General features: G+C 40.1%; 1 long non-coding RNA gene across 1 annotated transcript in view; it reads right to left on the bottom strand.

Annotated features, from left to right (window-relative positions):
- The window catches only part of LOC149873842 (uncharacterized), a 35,666-nt gene extending 14,728 nt beyond the window's left edge, over window positions 1–20,938 (bottom strand). Inside the window, exon 1 of the long non-coding RNA XR_016440054.1 lies at window positions 20,896–20,938. This is a non-coding gene — a long non-coding RNA (uncharacterized LOC149873842). The remainder of the gene's footprint in view (window positions 1–20,895) is intronic.
- Between the last annotated feature and the right edge of the window lie 600 nt (window positions 20,939–21,538).

Below are 21,538 nucleotides of genomic sequence, written 5' to 3'. Positions count from 1 at the left end.
ATAAGTTAATGAATAGATAAAAACATCTGATTGGAAATAAATACTTAAAATTCTAGTATGGGAATTTGACACTTTACCACCTTATCCTAAGCCCACTGAAATGGGTGCAAATTCCCTTTGATTTCAATAGGTTTTGGATTGGGTCCTCAGATTTCATTTATCTTTGACATTGAGCAAAATCCACATTGTACTACATAAACACTATGTTATTTCAACATTGAAGGGAATGGCTTAAAACAGCAAAAGCCAGGAAATTCCGAGTTCTGGAAGAAATTTTACTCTAACCCAACCTTCCGTATTCCTAGGTAATGCAAAAAGTTTCTGCACCGTGGGTGAGCTTTTACTGCTTCACCCGTCAGTGCTGGAGAGCAAGGCATACAGCCTTATTTTTAACATCTCTGCCATTTGTTGTTTTAAGCTGGCGTGTTGAGGCCGAATATTTTCTTATTTTAACTTGGGAGGGGGAGAAAAGAGAAAATGGTAAAAACAATCCAGCAAGCTTCCTTCATCAAAGCAAAGACAAGTTGACACACTAAACCCTTCATACCCAGTACATTAGATTGTATGAATCCATATTTAGATAATATCTCTAAATAAATACAAAAACTAAAGTAAAGGAACCATTTAAATGGAATACACATACATGTTTATGCACTTTGTGTATTAAATTGTAGAATGTATCTGAATAAATTATAGGACATCAGCCTAATTATCTACTAACGCAAATGTTCATAATGTGTGGAATGTATTTACTATATCACATAATTTGATTAAATACATAGTGTGGTGTATGTCATGGTTTTTGAAAATATATACAATTCTTTTGAATGGATATATCTTTGGAAAATACATTTAAGGAATAAATACGGTTGCTATTTTTCATAATTAAGTATCATTTTACTTGCAGTTTTTCTACTGTTCTTTGCGGTAGATAACTACATTTTGCCAAGTAAAGGCAGAATAAAAGAAAGTCATAATGTGTCTTCATAGCCTGTAGGTATGAGTATTTGGTCCACCAGGATTGTGAGACAATATTTTTTCAAAGTCCACCAAAAATGCAAAATAAAAAACAATCATATTCTTTTATAGCCAGATATCATTTGAAATGAGAGCTACTCTCAACTGAATACTAACTAACTTAGTGAGCTATAAATCCTATCACAGCACATTCCTAACTGCATGGCTGTATGGGGCAACTGTTCATATCAGAGAGAAGAAAATGCTGGCTATATTGTTATACTATTTTAGTATATGGTATTCTAATATTAAAATGCAAAGTAGCCAGGAAATACTAACTCATTTAGATTTCTAAAATTCTTTAATAATGGTTTGTACAAAAGAAAATTATACAAAGGCTGGGAGATGGACAAGAGTAATAATATATTTATATGTATATATTTATAAATTTTTAACAAACATTTTTGAACAACAGCAACAAAATTACCTCTCCCTCTAAAAGATATATACATTTTATTTGCAATTGTATATAATTTTGATAAAAGATATTTAAATTTCCCAAAAACACTCCAGAAAATTTCCCTGGAAATGTTTTCTAAACCAACATTTAAAATTTATTTTTAATTTTCCCATAGAAAATACTTGCCAATCCCACTAGCTGTATCATGAAAGTAAATACATGTAAGCTTTCTAAAAATGAGCCTACAGGACATTATATTTTATTTTTACATGGCAAACAATTTACTTTACAAACTGTATATATGCTGTGAAATTTGAACTTCATATGGTCAGTGGAAAACAGGTAATGCCTGCATTATATAATTCTTTTTCTTTTTTTATGGTTCTTTGTTATGTCAGCTATTGAGGAATGCAATCAATAAAAAATGTCCAGCTATTGAAGTGTACAACAGCAACACTTATGTCAAGGTTACTCACAGGTACTGTGAAAAACAGGACCAGGTTTTCAACTGGTGTACATTGGAACTATGCTGGTTTCACGCCAGCTGAAGATCTGATTTGGGAGTGTTTTTGATCATGTGATGCCAATATATTATACTCAGTTGTTACACTAGAGATTAAGTACCCACGTCTGTTAACATCTGCCCAAACAGGTATGTCAGCGGGGGTGGGAGGAGAACGTGCCAGCTGGGAAAAATAAGAGAGTGAAAGAGAGAGGAAAACAGACTCCTACAGGTTTAAAGCAAGTCATGTGATTTGTTCCCTTGCAAGCATTTATTTCCATGTTTTGGAAAATCAAAACAAAGGCATTTGTGTTGCCTTCATTATTCTGTTACATACATTTTCCCAATTTAGTTCAACCATTTCTTTAAGGATTTGCTTGAAGTCACCCACTTGAAAAAAATAACCAGAGAGTTGGAAAATGATTGGTCCCTTCTAAATCATAAAGAAAGTCTGATTTATACAAGAACTATCCCTTTCTTTATAAGTGCCTGCAGATCACTGTACACCTGTTCTTCTTTGGGTATAAGTTCAAATCTCTTTTTTTTATGTGTAGTATATTTAAAGAAGGACACATTTAGATTTGCTTGCCCTGGTAATACAATAACAAAAATTATGGCTGCTGTATACCATACCAGTAATGACAAAGCAAGATGCGGGAGTAAAGACACAAGCTTTCTGTAGCTTTCAAACCTACCTCTTCACTGAATGTCTAACTTATGAGTTTTATGGTTTTTCAGAACTGTAAGGGTCAGTCACAGAACTATAATTAAGGGAACTTAGGTTTATTGAAGTCCTGAGTTCTCTGAGCTGAGCTATTTCTTTGAGCAGCTTTTTAGTTTTTTAGTTCAGTATATTGTTGAATGAGCCCCATTTTACTACCTGAAACACAGCGTTTTGACTTGAAAAAAAAAAGACAGAATCCATTAGAAAAGTATCAGACACTTAAAACTATGAAGACACCTTTCTGTATGCTGGATTTTTTATTGCTCTTCACAGATGATATTTATAACTCAGCCATATGTGGTTATAAAGATTTATTATGAGTCTGTGGAATAAGCCCTGTTAATGTGTACAGTAAACGTCCAAGTTTTTGACATTGTAATCCTTGGAGATTTCTAATAATATGAAGCCATTTTGATAGTGGGCCAAGCAGTGTACAGTTGGAACAGTGCCTTGTATTGACAAAGGAGTTAGCTATGTGTTTAAGTCTATAGACACAGTGTGTGTGGTTTTGTTGAGAACTTTGGAAATGAAACCAGATTTTCTGTTTCTTTTTTCTCTCCCCATTTGAGCCATTCTAAGCAGTTGTGAAACATAATGATTTAAAGGTAAAAATGCAAATTTAAATGTATGCAAATATTGACTGGCCCAAGTGTACATCTTTAGTTCAGTTAGCTCAGCACATCCACCTGTATAGGAAATAAAGGCTGAAGTGTAGTGTATGCCATTGAGACAGCTTTGAGAGGTTCTTAGCTTTAAGGGACTTTAAAACTTCCAAAAAAGTGCTCACATTTTACAAGCCAAAAAGCTCTACCTTATATTTTCAGCTGAATTAGTCTAAGTTGAATAAAAATAATTGTGTTAGCTAAAATTCATGTGCAAGAAAGTAACAAGGGGCTATTTTACCTGTTCAAACAAACAAACAAAATATTAATTGAGCAACTTCAATTTACATTAACTGAAGACTGACTCATTCTATATAGAGCCTATTGTAAAGTTCTGTTTAACATATTTTTCATTGGGGAAAAAAAGGTATTTTGGCAAAATCATCCCCCTTCCCCCACCCCAATGTTATATATTTGAAAGGGTGTAGGTTGTAGCCATGTTGGTCTAAGGACAAAGGCAGACAAGGTTATTTGGGTAAATCTGATATCTTTTATTAGACTGTGACAGGGGGCACACTCAGAGCTGGGTGTCAAGTCGGCCTGCCCACCTGTCTATGGGGCCATCCACCCAGTTTCGCCTGCCATGACTTCTCTGGAACAAACTGGTGGTAAATGCGGGAGGCTTCCCATTACATGCCCCAATGCCTGGGGGTGCTATCCATGGCTCCATTCCATCCCTACACCATGGTCCATGCCTCACAGATTGCATCATATGTGCTTAATGAGCCCAGGCCCACCCTGGACCCCATTATACTCTAGTCTGGACCCCAACTAGATCCCTCCTAATCAGGCAGTCTACTCCACCTTCATCAGGCAGCCAAGCTCCCTGATCCCTTCTCCCTCTCAGGTGTGGCCACCGCAGGACCTTTGGCCACACAGGCCCTGACCTCATCTCCAAGGCCAGTCATAACCCCAGGCCTCCAGCTCTGGGCATCCCTCATGCTGGGCCCCTGGCCCTTTGACCATCCTAGTCCTGGCCCCAGCATGGAACAGTTGAGTGTACCTTGGGTCAAGTCTGAACTGCTCACGCTCACTCTCCTACAGGTTCGCCTTCTGAGGCCCTACTACAGGGTAACCCACCTGCTTATGGGGGATGGGGTTTTAAGGTTCCCCTCCTTGCCTTTGGTAGCTGGGCTGGCATTTCTTGGGGGCTCTCTCACCACGAACCACCCCACCAGGCTACCCATCCCTGGCAGGGTGCAGTTTCAGGTCATGCCCAGGACCAGGAGCCTCCAAACCATCCTCATAGCTCCTGCCCTTACTTGCAGGATGTTCCACACTGCAAGGGAGAAGGATGGTGCTGCTCCCTTGGTTGCAAGTGGCCAACTGCTGGCATTGCCTGCCTGACCTTTGTTTGAAAATGGCCACCTTAATCAGGCACCTGTTGGCTGCCTGCGCCAGCCGTTAAAGTGGCAGGCACCAAAGGTACACTACCACATAGACCAGCTAACTAGTTGAAAAAAAGATACCACTGAATTTGCACTGAGGAGAACACCTGGGAGTGCCACCTCAGAAATATTTAAAAGAATTTCATGCAACAAGGACGCTCCTCCAGAGAGATCACACATTTGAAAGAGCCACCTGGATACCACATGAAGAATTGCTACAGTACAGAAGAAAAATCCACCCCTTCTTCAAACCTATACGGAAAATCCTCAAACACTTGCAACCCATACTAAAAGGAGACCCAATTCTTAAAGAGATCTTCCTAGAACCACCCATTCTAGCCTTCAAACAAGCACCTAATCTTGCTAACCTCATCACCAGAACCAAACTTCCTATGGCCCAAAGCACATCGAATGGATCCAGACCATGCCATGACAAGAAATCCAAAACCTGCCAACATATCTCCACCACCCCATAACAGAACCATCAACATTCCTGAATCTTACAGCTGCACCTCCACAAATGTAATATATCTCATCCAATGCACCAAATGCCCTGATGGAAAATACATAGGAGAGACCAGACAACAATTGTGCACCAGAATGAATGCACACTGGAAATCTATTCAAGACAACAATACTCAATTACCAGTGGCAGCACATTCCTCACAAGAAAACCACTTTCTCTCCAGTCTCTCAGTTCTGATCCTCAAAAGGAATTTACAAAACACTTTTCACAGATGAGCCTGTGAACTTCACTTTATTAACCTCCTGGATACAAAAAATTATGGACTAAATTATAGACATTGGATTATAACCTGCTTGGCATCCAACTCCCCAGGTACCTCTCTACTATTTACCTGCTACATTCATCCCCCTTCCCCTAGCCTGTCTCTCACCCACTGACTTCTCAATTTACATTTCCACTGACTGGCTTTATTGCATGCATACCAGCTTCTGGCTTTTTTACTACTCAGTCCATCCAGGAAGAGCACACACCAACTGCAGATGCTTCCTCAGCCTGATGAAAGGTTTTTAAACCTGAAAGCTTGCAAAGAATGTTTTTCTAAACAGTTGATCTAATAAAAGATATTAGAGTTAGCCAAAGAATCTTGTCTGCCTATAGATTTGACGGAATGCTCCAGGTGGGGCAGTGGAGAGGGGGGAAGGAGAAAATTTTGAAGTAAAACATTTTGATTTTGAAAACAACTGAGATGCACACATTGCAAAATGCAAAAAATAAAAATTTAACCATTTATTTTAATTCTATTTCAAACATCATTTTAAGTATTTTTTTTCATTCTGTTTCAGAATCAGAAATTTTGAAACACTCAGATTTCCTACCAGACAAAAAGTCTGAGTCTGGACAAACAGTGATTTTAAATAGATATCTTGTGGTGATATTGCTCAGTGATGTTCTGAAGACTTGACAGAGGGTCAGTTCTGTAGTTCAATGAGTTTAAGCACAGGTCTAACTCTATTGTTTTCTAGAGAGGTACTCCTGGTTTAATAAGACCCTTTTTTGTTACATATTCCTTTCAGTTCCAGTCCCCACCTTACACTTCTCCATCTGTTCCCAGATATCTCACTGTCCTCCATCTTAGACCATTTCCCTTGTTCCAGCCTCTAGAAGAATTAAGCACAAGTAGACACTCAGAATCAGGATTAGATTTTATAGAGTGATCATAAAGCCCTGATCCTCTACAACTACAAATGACAAGGAGGACAATAATAAAGTCATACAGCCCTTGCAGGGGGTCAGATTACAGTCCACAGCATGACTTCACATCTCTCTCTCTCTCTCTCTCTCTCTCTCTCTCTCTCTACTTTACACTACAGACCTTAACTAGATTTTTATGCTTGTCAATATTTATATATTCCCATCACTGGAGTATCTGAATCTTACTGTCTTCTTACCTTGCTATAAATCTGGATTAATTCCACTAAATCCAGGAACCCGATCCTAGTATGAAAACTTACTGAGAAGTGAATTATTCAGGTTTTAGGTGTCCTTTGCATAGTTCTGTGCAAAAGAGCTGAAAGTGAGACACCCTTGGTTACCTTTGCTGTGAGGGAATCCCCAGGGGCTATAAAGCTGGCACTGCTGTCTCTATGCTACCAGCTTCTGGCCTCCTACAATGGGGATATGTTGTGGTCAGAGAACCTTGCACTGTGGTAATCCTTGGATGGTAGAATGGCTGCTACAGGACTGCTATTGTTTATATAATTTCTATTAGTGCTTATGCTGCTCTAAATTGGTATCATAGGATCAAGAGCCTGCTTAGCAAATTTGCAGATGATGCCAAGTTTGATGGAGCTGTAGACACTCTGGAGGGCAAGCCCAGGATGCAGAATAATCAGGCTAGACTGGGAAAAGGGTCAAGAATCAAGCAAATTAAATCCAACAAAGACAAGTGCAAAGTCCTGCACTTGGAAAGGAATAATTGCATGCACAAATGCAGATTGGGGAATAACCGGCTAGACTGCAGTACTGCTGAGAAGGTCTGAGAGGTTACAGCTGAATATGAGCCAGTAGTGTGTTCTTGTTGCAAAGAAGTATACTGGGTTGTATTAGCAGGAGTGTCACTTGCAAACCAAGAGAAGTGCTCTATTTAGCACTGGTGAGGCCTCACCTGGAGTACTGTGTCCAGGTTTGGGTCCCACACATCAAGGAGGATGTGGACAGGTTATAAAGAGTCCAGCAGAGAGGAACAAAAATGACTAGAGGCCTGGAAAGTAGGATTTATAAGGAAAAGATGAAAGAACTAGGGTTTTTTAATTTGAAGAAGACTGAGGGAGGATTTAATAACAGTCTTTAAATACCTGAGGGACAGTTACAGAGAGGATGCTTTTCTCTCTAGCCATGAGGGACAAAGCTAGGAGCAACGGCCTGAAATTGCAGCAGGGGAAATCTAGTCCAGAGGAAATGAGGAGGAATTTCCTGACCGTGAGGGTGGTCAAAAATTGAAACAGGCTGTCTAGAAAAGTTGTGGAATCTCCTTGGAAATTTTCAAAACCAGGTAGGACAGACATTTGGCTGGATGGTTTAGTCAGGGGTGATTCTGCCTTGAACAGGAGGTTGGACTAGAAGATCCCGTAAGGTCCCTTGCAGCCCTGCTTTCCTATGATCCTGGGTTATGACGGCTGCATCCACACATTCATGAATGTGCTTTTGCTACTGCACATTAAATTTAGTACATCTAATGTGAGGTACTAACGAAATGCATATTAGGCTGCCCTAATGCACAGCAGCAAAAGCACATACTTTTTTCGTGATGCTTAATGTGCAGTAGCCTAATTTTACTGTGCATCAGCGTATTAGCATGGTTTTTGCCATGACACTCTAATGCACAGTAAAATAGGCTACTGCACATTAAAGAGAACAGGTAGACACACCCACTGTGTCCCAAACCACCCCCTAGCTGGCTTTAGAACTAAGGAAAAAAGTGACTTTGAAGCACTATTTTCTCCCTAAGTGTCCTAAATAGATGGAAGTTCAGCCCAAGACAATGATCTTGCTGTATATCATTATCCTCCAGGTAATCCTCTCCTTCCTCCCTGGTCACTGCCTCATTACTCTGAATTACGTATGCCCTTTTCTCTCATTTAGGTCATGCTTACTTTTATATTTCCCCTGACAGCTCCTTACATCTCAACCTCTCTGTGATGTAATCTGTTTCTAATACATCTGTCACTGTAGTAGCCAGATACCGATGTCATCCTAACTCATCAGAACCACAATTCTGCACTGATTCTTTAGGAAAGAGGGCTGGCCTGGTTGTTATTACCCTATCCTTGGACTTAAACAGCAAATGTTCAATTCCCTGCTCTGCTATAGACTTCTTGTGTGAATTTGGGTGAGTTGCTTATCTTATCTGAGCCGTACATCCTCGTTTGTAAATGAAGAGGATAGTACTTCTGTACCTGACAGTGCTGTAGCAAGGATAACAAAGAACATTAAAGTAATGGGCTATTATCTTCACACTAAGAAGGAGTTTTCTGAGAGGCATGCATAGTGTGCTGCCACCAAGATATGTAGCAACACCTTTGGAACTTAATTCCCCTCCTAAACGGTATGAGTAACTCCCTCTGAGCACCCTCAGAGTTGGACACAAGGGAAGAATTGAGTTCTATTCATGCAAAAGCCCTAAATCTAATAGCTCCACCCCAGAGATGGGCTCCACCAAGTTTCAAATCTACTTGTCTGCATTTCCCAACATCTAATTACATACGGTTCCATTTCTACTCGTAGGGTTAAATAGGGTTAAATCTCATATATATACTCATAGGGTTAAATCACAGCCTGAACTATATTGGCTAAATGAACTACCTTGAAAGAAAATAAATGACATATGCAGTCTCCTGAACTTGGAGCCCATCTCAGTTTACAATATGGGTCCTTAAAAGGACATTTAAAAGTATATACAACACTAAAAAACCATTTACTTAGCTATTTACCTTCCTATTTCCACCCCCATGTCCCCAAACCATAAGTGTAATAAATGCAAAAAATGAACTGATGTGGTATTTTTTGGAATACTTTGGGAGATGTGTGACTTAAATTCTTGAAAATTTTGAAAATGGACCACATTCTGCTAAGCACAGCTAGATCTTAAAGCCAAAGCCAAGATATGAATTAGAGTTTATAATGGTGAAGAGAGAATACCAAGGAATTAAAAGAAAAACATTTCAGCTTGAGTAGGAAAAATCTCTGTATTCTATTTTACAGCCAACCATAACTTACACAAAATGAATTATGCTTTCTGTTATTGGCATATTTTTCAAGTTAAATAAAAACTATGTTTTGCATGAGAGGTACTAGTGAAACTTGCATTCTGACCTGCTGTGTTAACTTTCCTGAAATACGATTTCTCCTAGGTCAGTGGCTTTTTGCTGCAACTCGGTTCTAAATACACAAACAAACAAAAGCGTGTTTGGGTTTACATGGCATCTGCATTAAATCACTGTAAAAATTAAGTATCTGGGATATTTTTTTCCTAGGGACTTTTCAAAGTCTGCAGTTCCTTCAAAATGGACATCCAAGCCTTGATATTATAATATTGTTGAGGGGAGGGGAATCTCCTGGGTTTTGAATGCCTTAAGTTTTTTACCTACATTGCAATCACAGGGGTGACTGCAGTGTAGCATGTAGATATGCTCTTTGCTATCTTGCTGGTATAGATGCAGTAGCCCAGAGCTCAGAGTGGGTTGTGAACCCATTGAGAAGGCTACCCTTAGTCAGCAGCATAACTAGGGCAGGGTAAAAAGGGTACGAACCCCAGGTGCTGACTGTGATTAGGCACCATTCCCTACACCTCAGGAGGCTTTGCCACAGCTGGGGCAGTACAGCACTGCTCCTGCTTGGCTATAGGAGCATTCCCATACCCATCAGTGTGTCTGGGGGAGTAGGGGCGAGTGGGATGAGTAGAAAGGTGCTACTTTCCCCAGTCCCACTTTGCCAGTGTAGGCATAATCCTGTGCCCAATAGAGTTTCTGGGATGTGTGTGGAGCAAAGCAAACAGAATGGACTCCCAGGGGTCTCACACCATGCGGCTTCTGCTCCTGCAATAACAGTGGCAGTGGCAGTAGTGACAGCTGCCTTCCGTTTACCGAACGCCTGAGCAGGTAAGACTTCTCTCCACCTCATCCTGGCACCCATTACCACTTGGTGCTCAATGACCTTGCTATGCCTCTGCCTCTAATGATTCCAACTGTAAATGGGTACCTGGTCATTTGGGTTGCTGAAGCCACAGGCAGTGAGATGTGAATGCTAGCTACCTCATTCCCCTATGGGCCACTGATGTGCCTACAGAAACTGGTGTGCCTTTTCCATGATAGCTTGGTGGACCACGTAAACTCAGGCAGAACTTTGGTCTTGACTTTTATGCTCGAAATTAAGTATGTGGAATTGCTGGATCAGAGCTGTTTTCTTACCTCATCTCCCACTGGACCAGGCCCTTACAAACTGAGAGCAGTTTTGCAAGTGACCCAGCCAAGACAGGAAAAACGAATGTCATTCATGCTCTATAATTTGCCCAACTCTGGTTTTATGTCATTCCATTGATGGAGAAATGTCCTCTGACATGTTAAGCCTATGTCCTGAATATTAAGGGTCCCATGGCTCTTTTCATAAAGTTAGGGTCACTGATCTGCAGGCCAGATTCTAATGAAGATTATTAAATATCCAAGGTTAGTCAATTAATGTAAATATTGTGGAGCATAAACTTTCCAAGAGTTTAAAATGTGATCCTTCTTTTATGGAAAATATAAGTAATAGCATCCCAGTTCTCAAGCCTTTGTAGACACTGTTAAGCATCTACACTTATTTTAGCATTTAACTTAAATTGAACTTTAAAATAAGTTTTTTACTTTTTATTTTAAAGATTTATGTATATTCAGTGTTTCATGTAAAAGTAGTTTAATATAATATATTTTATTATTTAAAGCTAAAACAGAACATTTCCCGTGAAGTCTATTCTGGTATTTCTTAACAGTAGCATTGGATGAGAACTTCCTTGACAAAAAACGTTTTCATCTGAAAATGCTGAATTTAACTATTTTAAAAAATTTCCCAAACAAAGTTTGAAAATGAAACATTTCATTTAGCAATGACATTTCAATTTTAATTTATTTTTTTTATTTTGAAAAGATCTATTTTTATTTTATTTCCATTTAGAAAATATCTTAATTTAACATGCCCGACTGGAAATGTTTTTGATCTTTTGTTCCTCCTAAAAAATTTGTAATTTGATTTTTCATTCAATTTGGGAAGAAAAAAATTAAATACATATTTTTGGTGGCTGAAATGTTCTGACCACATCTATTTATTACATCTAAGTTATATTATTATTTTTTCTTCAGAACATAACAACATGGTACTTTCTTTTATTTCCTTATTTGTTCTGATGAACAGAAAAGTAATTCACAATGTAAAATATTCTATTTAGTGTCTGAGTTATCACTGATTAAAATAAAAAGGGACTCGTACATCAAAGCTTTTGCTTCAGACTCTCTGAAGGTTATACCTGCTTTGTGTTTTGAAGATTTTCTTTAAAACCATAAAAAGACAACAGGTCTAAGTCTTACATACCTGAGGCCAATTTCAAGGTATGCCTTGAAGTGGGGGTGAAGTACAAAACAATCTTAGCTTGCTGAGCTCTCAGAACACCATAGAAGGGTTTGTATAACACTAGGAAACACTGATATACTGTCTTTAATTGTAACTCTAAGATTAGCTGAAGATATGATTTGATGAAGTCTATATACCCAGTATATAGTGCTGACCAAATAATAGAAATAAAATGCCCCTGCATCCTTCTTTCTTACATAATCCAAGAAATAACATTGGACAACCACTTGTCTGCTCTGAGGGGTTCTTTCATGAAGCCGTTCCAATCCAGCATGTGTATCTTGATTGTACATAGAAATGTTAGAAGGATCAGGGTGGAGACATGGTTTGTGGTGTCTAGAATGTGCTTACACTTAATATTTAACTATACAGCATTCTACCTGGACAATGCAGTTAATCAATTTACCTACCCAACGTTATATAGAACTAGGGCTCTGGATAATGGTTAACTTGAATAAGATTTATTGGAGCTGTGTAAAGCTTCAGTCCCTGATTTCATTCAGCAGAGATCTGGCCCAATTTGGTGGCCAAATCTCTGAACCTGAATCAAATTGAATCAGGAGACCCTTTAATCTCTCCAAATCAAATCAGAACCCTCCCAATCAACTTGGAGAGATTCAGAAAGATTCAGAGATTCGGATATAGACATAGCTTTAAATGTTTTTTCTATATACCTCTAGGTACCAGGCAACTCGTGAATGCTTCAATGAAGCATCCCACAGGAGTGCAGTGGGCTTCCCAGCGCACTGGGCAGCAGACCTGGAAGTGGACCAGAAGCATTTCTGGTCCACTTCTGGGTCCTCCAGGAAGCGTACTGGGAGGCTTGTGCTGCACCCCCCTGGCTCGGCAACTGATGCCTCCTGGGTCTGGGGGGCACCCATTGTCCCCTTGTGGCCAATTGCTGAGTTGGGGGAGCAAGGTGGGGGGCCTCCAGCACACCCCCTGGTGGACCTGGAAGTGGACTGGAAGTACTTCTGGTCCATTTCCGGGTTCGCTGCCAAGCACATGGAGGGTCCTCCCCTCCCCCCCACTCCTGTGGGACACTCCATGCACTCCAGCATCGCAGCAATCACAAGCCATCCTGGTACCTCGAGGTATGTAGAAAAAATATTAAAGCTGTGTCTATGTCCAAATTGCTGATTCTCTAAATCAGCATCAAATCTTCAGATTCAGATTTGGCTAAATCAAATCAGGGAGAGTGATTTAAATCAACAAATCGATCACTGTCCCTGACTCAGGCCGAATCTGAATCCAAATCAAATAGGGCCCGCTTCACACACCCCTAAGATTTATGTCAGATAGGACAGAGATTGTGCTGGACCAGAGCACCTGAAGAAAGAGAGATGACTTCCCTAACCAGAGGAGATATGACCACGAATGGTGCATTCCCCCAGTAGCTAGGGGGCATGACTGTGGTGGCGGGAGCCCAGTGGCGGTGAGTGGGAAGCTCCCGCAGATGCCATCAGCACTGTTGGTGGCGGGGTGGTGAGCACCCACAGGCGCCACTGGCAGTGTTGGCGGCAGCCAGGGCTGATCATGGACCGCCTGCATGGCAGGGTGGCAAGCGGCAACCACCCTCAGGCACCACCAGCAGCGGTGGTGGTGGCCAGGGTCGATCATGGACTATCCGCAGATGCCGCTGGCACTGGGCAGGGTGGTGAGTGGTGACCACCCACAGCGCCTTTTTGCAGGAGGTGCACTGCCACACATAGAGGTTACACATGCATTTGGCAAAATGGTGGCAACTCTTCTTTCCTTGCATATGGCCCAATGTTTCAAGTAATATGCTATGAAGTGACCATGGGTGGAAATGACAAAAAACAATCCTTCCAACATACTTTCCACTTCTGTTAAATCCACTTTTGTTAGTCTAAAAGAAACCCTTCACTTCCTTCAGTTCAGGTGCTTTGCAGCCAGATCTCCTGTGAACACCCTTTGTGTCTTGTAGGCAGAAAAAAAAATCATGCTGTTATTTAAATTTGCATCTTCCTTACAGATACAGTTCACAAATGATGAAGGCTGCTGTGCAGCCTTCTTTTCTATGTATACAGTGGTTCAAGGGAAAGTTTGATTATGTGGATTCCAAAAAAAAAATCTCTTGGAAAACTCAGATGCTCTACTGTGACATATGCTTAATCTTTCAAGGTCTGCTGGACACTGTCAGCCAGTTCCTGTCCATCTCAACTATGGTCCATATGTCATTAGCAAGAGAGCAATTTTCTAGGAAATAAAATATCCCTGGGTCATTCTTATGTCCACATCTGAAATCCACTTTCCTTTCCTGTTCTACAAAGAGCTCTTTGGCTTATTATACCTTTTGATTGTACTGAGCTTGTTTGCTCAAGATGAAAAAGCTCAAATATATCAGTATATGTGTATTTTGCTACAGTTTGGATTAACCATTTCTTCTGACCTCTTGACACAAATTATACTTTCTGTTATAGAAGTGTAGCCACTGAAATGTGTAGGGCTTTGGGGCCCATGGCAAAAAAAGTCTTGCTTGACTGCTTGCAAACTCTTCAGACAAGGTGAGGAAAACCAACAAAGCAATAGCTTTGATCCATGTATGTGCATGCTCGAAGAGAAGAAATTCATAAGCAGAGAATTCAGCCCTTTTATTTCTACGTGTACTGTTCTTCTCATAACAGTTTTCTCCTGATCCAGGATTCATACAAAGATCCCTTGATCATTATTTTTATACTCATATCACTATAGAAACAGAACACTGAGCTGCATTGGAATCAATGTTTGTTTCAAGCCATTTTTCAGCCAGACTTGTACCCCAAATTTCCATTGGGTTTAATGGAAATTCTTCTCTTCAAGGGAAGCAGGGCAGAGTAGAGCATATGTACACCAAAGAATGGGTGTGCTCCAGCTGTGTCTGATCATGACTTATGGACTAAATGCCTGATGAGTAAGTAGATATTTGTAAAGCGGTCATGATGAGCCAAGCACACAATAGGCGGCATAAAGGGAGGTGGTTCTTCAGTACTACACAAGCCACTGTGCAGGCTGCTCAAGTGCAAGGGACCCTAGAGGCAATATATCACCATAAATTTTTATCATCTCTCTCCTATTAGACAGCTAAGGTTCCATAGATATCACTTGGTCTTGACAGGAGTAACAAAAGTTGTAAAGAGAGTTGATGCCAAGTGGTCAGCTGCAGAGACTGATATATGACTTCTGGTCCACAGAGATGATGCCACAGTGACATCAACTCCTTTGAAAAATCTCGGTGTGGTATATCCAGATCAAACAGCTATGCTAAGAAGCATTTCCATGCACACTACAGCCCTGGAAAAGATGCAACATAGCTACTGTAGATCAATGCTGAATGTCCACTGATAAATGCTCCCCAGAGAGTAAGTGTATTGGCCTGAACCCAGCACCACACTATGAATAGTTGCACTATATCCATGCCAGGGTGTAGTACATGTGTAACAGGCATGCCAGACTTCAGGGCAGCACTCCCCAGCATGGTCCTTTAGTGGTGAAAACATGGCCTTTATGTTCTCTGCTTGTACAGGCCTAGGAAAAAGGGGACCTGGTCCAGGAAAAGGACACCTTGATACTATAATTATACAACTTTTAACATATTATTTGAATTACAATAATATACTTATATCACCATAATTATAATAGTAACAATATGACCATTCTTTGTGTATCGGCATCTTTACCATCATCAATGAATTATCACTTTGAACATAACACATCAGTTATTCATAGCATTATATATAATATAATGAATTATCAGATGAGTGCAACTATTACTAATAGCAATAACAACAACAATAAATTTGATGTAAGTATTATATTGGACAGTCTGGATTTAGACTGTCTCCATTCCCTGCCTACAATCCTGTGCTTTATCAGGAGAGATTTGCTTTTTAGATTTAAGGCAGAGTCATTCCAAGCCCACAGAGCAAGGATACATTTTTCCCTGAAAGCAAATGGCCTTGAGGAATGCTCAGTATTATTATATTTAATAATGCAAAGGTTAGGACCCAAACCAACAAAAGCCAGCGGGTCAGTTTCTTCTACTCTGGTGTAGCTCTATTTATTTCCATAGCATCATTCTTGATTTCCTCCCAAGCCCAAGCTTGAGTTTAACTAACTTTGTTGTTATTTAATGAAGTATCAGAATGCTGTCTGATGAAAATGGACATGGCCCTGTTGATTTCAGTGGGGATATTCTGATTTACACCAGCTGGGCATCTGGCCCCAATAACTTCAGTGAAGGGGAATTTGGCCCCATGGACTTCAATGATACTACATCAGTTTATACCAGCTGAGGGCCCTGCCCTATTATCTCTAATAATCAATTTTCCCCTAAGACAATTGTGTTTTGTAACTTCAGGAAGTTGAGATGTAACATGATGTTTGGGACACAGAAACATAAAAAACAAACAAAAAATGCTGCAAGCACATTATTGAAAGCCTAGAACCTAGATTGTGGGTGTAATATGCTACTTTACCTTTAACAGAGCAACCTAGAGGAGGTACAGGTACATACTGGAATGTTTAAGGGTGAAGGGTATTTTGATATAGCTGACATTTAGACGCAAGGCAATTCAGGAGATATATTAGAGCACTTGGCCTCTTAGCCTTAATGAAATCTATATAATCAGACTTAGCAATGCTATCCCTGAATAAATCCATTTTTTAAAATAAAGGGAAAGATCAGTTTCTGAACCAACCCAGCCCCAAATGCCATATATTCCCACACTCCTGACAGTATTGCATGGATCTGAGAGAGTTTGGCAAAGATCATATGGTCAGGGGGTTGGAAGGGACCTTAAGGGTTATCAGATCAAAATGCGTTATTCCTAAACTATCCCAGATGCCTATCCAGACTCTGCTGGATAATCCTCAGTGAAGAAGATTCCACAGATGGGACACTTGACGGAAAGAAGGACAGTTTGCAATGGAGCTAAGGGTATGGGGGAGAGAGAGTTGAACTGTAAGACAGAGGGGATATTTTCAAAGTAGGAGGAAAGCCACTTGCAATGCAGATCCACATGAGAGAGGGAGGAGACAACTTTGAAGGGGAGGACTCATTTGCAAAGGGCCAGAGAACACAAGAGGCAGGGGCTCTTTGCTGTGGGAAAATGGGCGCAGGCACAGTGGATGTCATTGCAGTCAAGAAATAAAGGCCTTCACAAGATTATCGTGACCACCACTGTTAACATCTTGTGAGGGATTGGAGCTACTTCCCACTGCTCCCTGTATGGGCCAGCAGAGCTGCCCGTGGACAGAACTGAACATACACTACAGTTCTGTAAAAGGGGTGGCAGCAAGCATTTTGCCTGTCATGCCTCATGGAGCACCACAGCAAAAACTCCAGTCCACAGCTATACCTTACTGGAAAGGATAACTCAAAATGCCATCTTGATTTGACAAGACTATGAAGTACTGTCATTGCAGAAAACATGGGCTTTGGTGACAGCAAGGTATATTAATGTACTAGAGGAAGGCACAAAAGTGTGTGTATGTGTGTGTGTGTGTGTGTGTGTGTGAAGGGTTATTATGGAAAATGTCTTTCTTTCATCAGTCCCCCTCCCCACCCCACAAATGGTTGTTTGTGCAACCATATTTGTTGGTTTTCTTATGAAAAATTGAAAAGTTCTTCAGAAAGCAAACACTGTCCAAATGCAGTCAACATTCATTTCTGGTTTTGAACATGTGCTTGAGGCCACTCCAAGATTTGGTGTACACTGAGCTGGTAGAAGTAAGTGGGACATGCTGTGTGTCTGCAGTTCTGGGTCTGGCCCACATGTGGTATAGTCAAGACTACTGATTGAGCCTCTGTCCTCAATCCAGGTTGAGATCTTAATCTTGCTTGCATATAGAGTATAAGCCATACATTCTTAATTGTTTATTTTTCTTCCAATACCCAAAAACGTAGAATCTAAAATGTGATTTATGAGCATTATCTATTGGGCTGAACAAGAATCAGCTGAAGCATGTAGTAGAAACCAGATCATCTAATTTTTTTTTCCCAGTGTAAAACAGAGAGTTCTTTTATGAATCTTTATTGCAGCTTCTTTTACTATCATAGCAAATGATGCGTGTGAATTGAACAGCACTGGCATGATGTATGTGATGTATGTGGAGTACTGTATTTATCCTAATAGCATTTGAACTGGTCCCAAATTCACTAAACTCAAGCTTGTCACATTGGTTTAGTATACTCAGGAGTCATGATCAAATCGCTTTTCCTTGCCATTCACTAACATTAGGATTTAAAGTCTGTGGGCCAATTTCTACCTCAGTAACAGTAACCAGCTCTTACTGACTTGAGCACCATAGGTGCACACTTACACCTAGGAGCAGAATCAGAGCTTGTGAACCCTGTCATTTTCAGATTGGCTCATCAGAATTGTAAAAAAGAGACAGTGACAAAAAGGGGTTTCATGACTAAACCCCCATATATTGGTTGTGGATACTGGGGTTCTCTGGGGAAATATGTATCAGGTGTCATTAAAGGATGTGGTGGATGTACAAGGATGTGGCAAGAGAGAATTCTGCCCCAAGAATGTGCAGTCTGAATAATTAAGATGTATGGGAGGCCAAGAAAAGCACAGTGGAAAGGGATATACTTGCCCACACTCTCCCAGGAGGTCAATGGTAAAGTTGGGAATGGAAGCCAGGTCTCCCAAGCCTTAGCTCAGGACCCAATCTACTAAGCCATGAGGCCTCTGAACACAGAAGCAACAAGGTAAACCTCCCATCTCCATTCACCATGTGGTGCTTGCATGTTTGTGAGTATGCACTTAGATGACATGATAGTATTTCTTTATAAATGTAACTCAGGTTTTTGTGCCACAGATTTGAGGGCAGGACAGAATGGGTGATTGTCCTACGCCTCTATCTGCTTGAAGCCCACCCAGCACTACCCCCAAGGGTTTGTATCTGTTGTAGCAAGGTGCCACCACCAAAGGCATGTCCCCTGCACTAGGACACACCCTATCCAAGAGGCACCATATTTTGTTCCATTTCTATACAAATCTGCCCAAAGAGGCAAGGAGAAGAGGTGCAAAACTGAAATGCCTTTAACTCACTTTGGGGCCTTCCAGATTCTGGAGCGTGCCCCAGAGTGAAAGCAACCTCTAGTGTAAATAAGACAATTCTGAGAGGCCATATAAGCTTGGGCAATGTGCTTTGACCTTGCTCTGAATGTATCTCTTTCTTGACTTTGAAAAAGGGTCCACAGAGAGGATGATGAAATTCCACTTTAGCACCTAAACCCCATGGTAAATAAATTCTCTCTTGTGAAGTACAGAGTTTTTTATATAGCTCCAGCTCTTTCATTCAATGTAAAGCATCCAGAGTCATGATGAGAATCGCAAACCACAAGTACAATTCAGTGGTAACTATGACAGTAGAAAACCAAGATATTCATAACAGAAAATGGAAATGGGCCAAAATTTATTTCAGCAGGTGGGTAAAGTAAGTACTCACCCAAGTACCCCCACTGTGAGAGTACTTAGGCACCTAAGTGCATTTCTATTCCAACCATACAAGTCTCTAAGAAGCCATTAATGAATCTGTGTGGAATTTGCAACATCCCTACTTCTGATTCTTAAGAGTATGTCACAAGACAGTAGTGAGGAGAAGAGCCCGCAAGTCTTTTGCATTAAATATTTTTTAAGGGCTTGTGAATAGAATTGCACTTAGGCACTTAAATCTACATATGCACCTAATATATGAAATAGAATCTGACTCAATTCAATTATCTTTAGGATCTGACCTAACAAGGCTTTTCCATTCACTGGGACTGCAGAGGACTAGCAGGATCTGCTCCTTAATTGTCAAGGTTAGTTTGTTTAAAATGTACATTATGGCAAACATTACCTTATTCCTTTTGACATCTGGATGTGTCTCATCCTTTACTACTACTCCACCCTCCTGCTGCTGTGGAAGTTGGCCAGCACACAGTTCACTATTCAACATTTAGAAACATTCAAGCCTTCATATATTTTGCAACTGCGGCATTTCTTTTCTAAATGGGCACCTTACAAACATGTGGAAAGTGGATAAACAAATCATAAAGCAGATAATATATCAGGCATAGATAGGCTCTTACACAGGTGACAAGTTAATTACTTACAGACTAAGTACCTGCCTGCTTCTCTACAGGGAATAGTGGACAAAAATTGGGCTTAAAATATACCATGTTCTTTTTCATGATGGAGATCTTATGAAGTAAGTACATTACAACCCCATGCTTGCTGTGGTGTATAGTATAAACCAATTGATCTATAACTTTTATTACAAAGGGGCCCCTTCATTTAGAAGGACATGGAGATAGAGTTTCCCCTTGATCTTTATCCAGTAGGAAGAGAAGAGTTTGTCTACAATTCATCAAAGCTCCTAAGCACATTGTGAACATTAAAGGTGAATAGCTCTGTTGAAACAATGGTCCTGAAACACTACTGGAAACTCTGGCTATTAAAAACTCATGAGTCAGACCCATCCAAATCATGAGATTGACTTAAAATCTTGAGATAAATAAAAAGAACCTCAAAGTGATTATGATATTTTTGGCCTTCTAGGTTTTAAGTTTATAATCTTTCAAATTATTCCATAGTATGAGGGGCATGTCTACACAAGATGCTTAAAGCACAAAAGACTAATTCTATTGTGCATTAGCACAGCAGGCAAAGCTTGTGGTAATGCACAGTAGGTTTAGTTTAATGCTCATTAACATCACTAAAAAAAGTTCATCTGTGCTAATGCACCTAGTGCTGATTATGGTACATTATTACCTGTCATTACAGGTACTAAATTTAATGCACCATAGTTACAGTGCGTTAATGAACATGTAGATGTGCCCAATGAACAGAAACTGCAGGAGTCAGGTTTTAAAGGAAAATGCCAAATATAAGATGAAACCATCAGAGCTAGCAATACTGTCTAAGCTACCCACGTGCATTTGTGAGATCAAAGCTATGTAGTGAGCAGACTTTACAGGTTACATTTTCAAAAGCAGTCTTTAAAATTCTGGGCTACAAAGGATCAACTTTTCTTATTGAATATACAAATATACACTCATCACACACAGCACACTTACTTGTAGAGGTTCCTTGTATAAATTGTGGTCATATATACTGGACCTTTGTGCAGACGTTATTCTTGGGGCTTTGCTCATATAATCTATGTATATATCAGTTATGCAGTTGCTCAGCTTGGCTGCTTGCATTGATTCCTACTTGGACAATCTGAAGCATTTGGACATTTTAAGAAAATGATCATTGAAATGAACATACTGAAACAGTATAAATCCTACTGAAGCCATTGGGAAGTTTGCCATCAACTTCAATGGGGCCAAGGTTTCACCCTTTGTAACACATAAAAAAATGAGCCCTATGCTGGGACTACTTTAGACTTTAGTGTAGCAATGGGGATATCCAATAAGTACTGCTTGTGAATACACCAAACAGGAACAAAAATAAAGAACAGATTATGTTTTTGTCCATTAGCCTTAATGAAGGACTAAGTTGGTAAATTGAAAGTTTAATAGACAGCTTTAGTAAGAGTAATATTCATTTTTATTTGAGTTGTTTTCAAATCTCTTGCCAGACTTGCACTTTCTTCAAGTTCCCTTTTTTTTTCGTACCACAGCCTCTTGGGCCTCTTAAGCAGTTTTGTAAAGCAACTACCTCCATTTCAGTGGTTTAAATAATAGAAGAAATCTTTATGAATCCAACTGAATA

The sequence above is a fragment of the Crocodylus siamensis genome, chromosome 1 (assembly GCF_052110815.1).
Source record: "Crocodylus siamensis isolate JL-2025a chromosome 1, ASM5211081v1, whole genome shotgun sequence".
In the NCBI taxonomy this organism is placed as follows: Eukaryota; Metazoa; Chordata; order Crocodylia; family Crocodylidae; genus Crocodylus; species Crocodylus siamensis.
The sequence above is the reverse complement of the archived record's forward strand: the minus strand, read 5'-3'. Positions and strand labels throughout refer to the sequence as shown.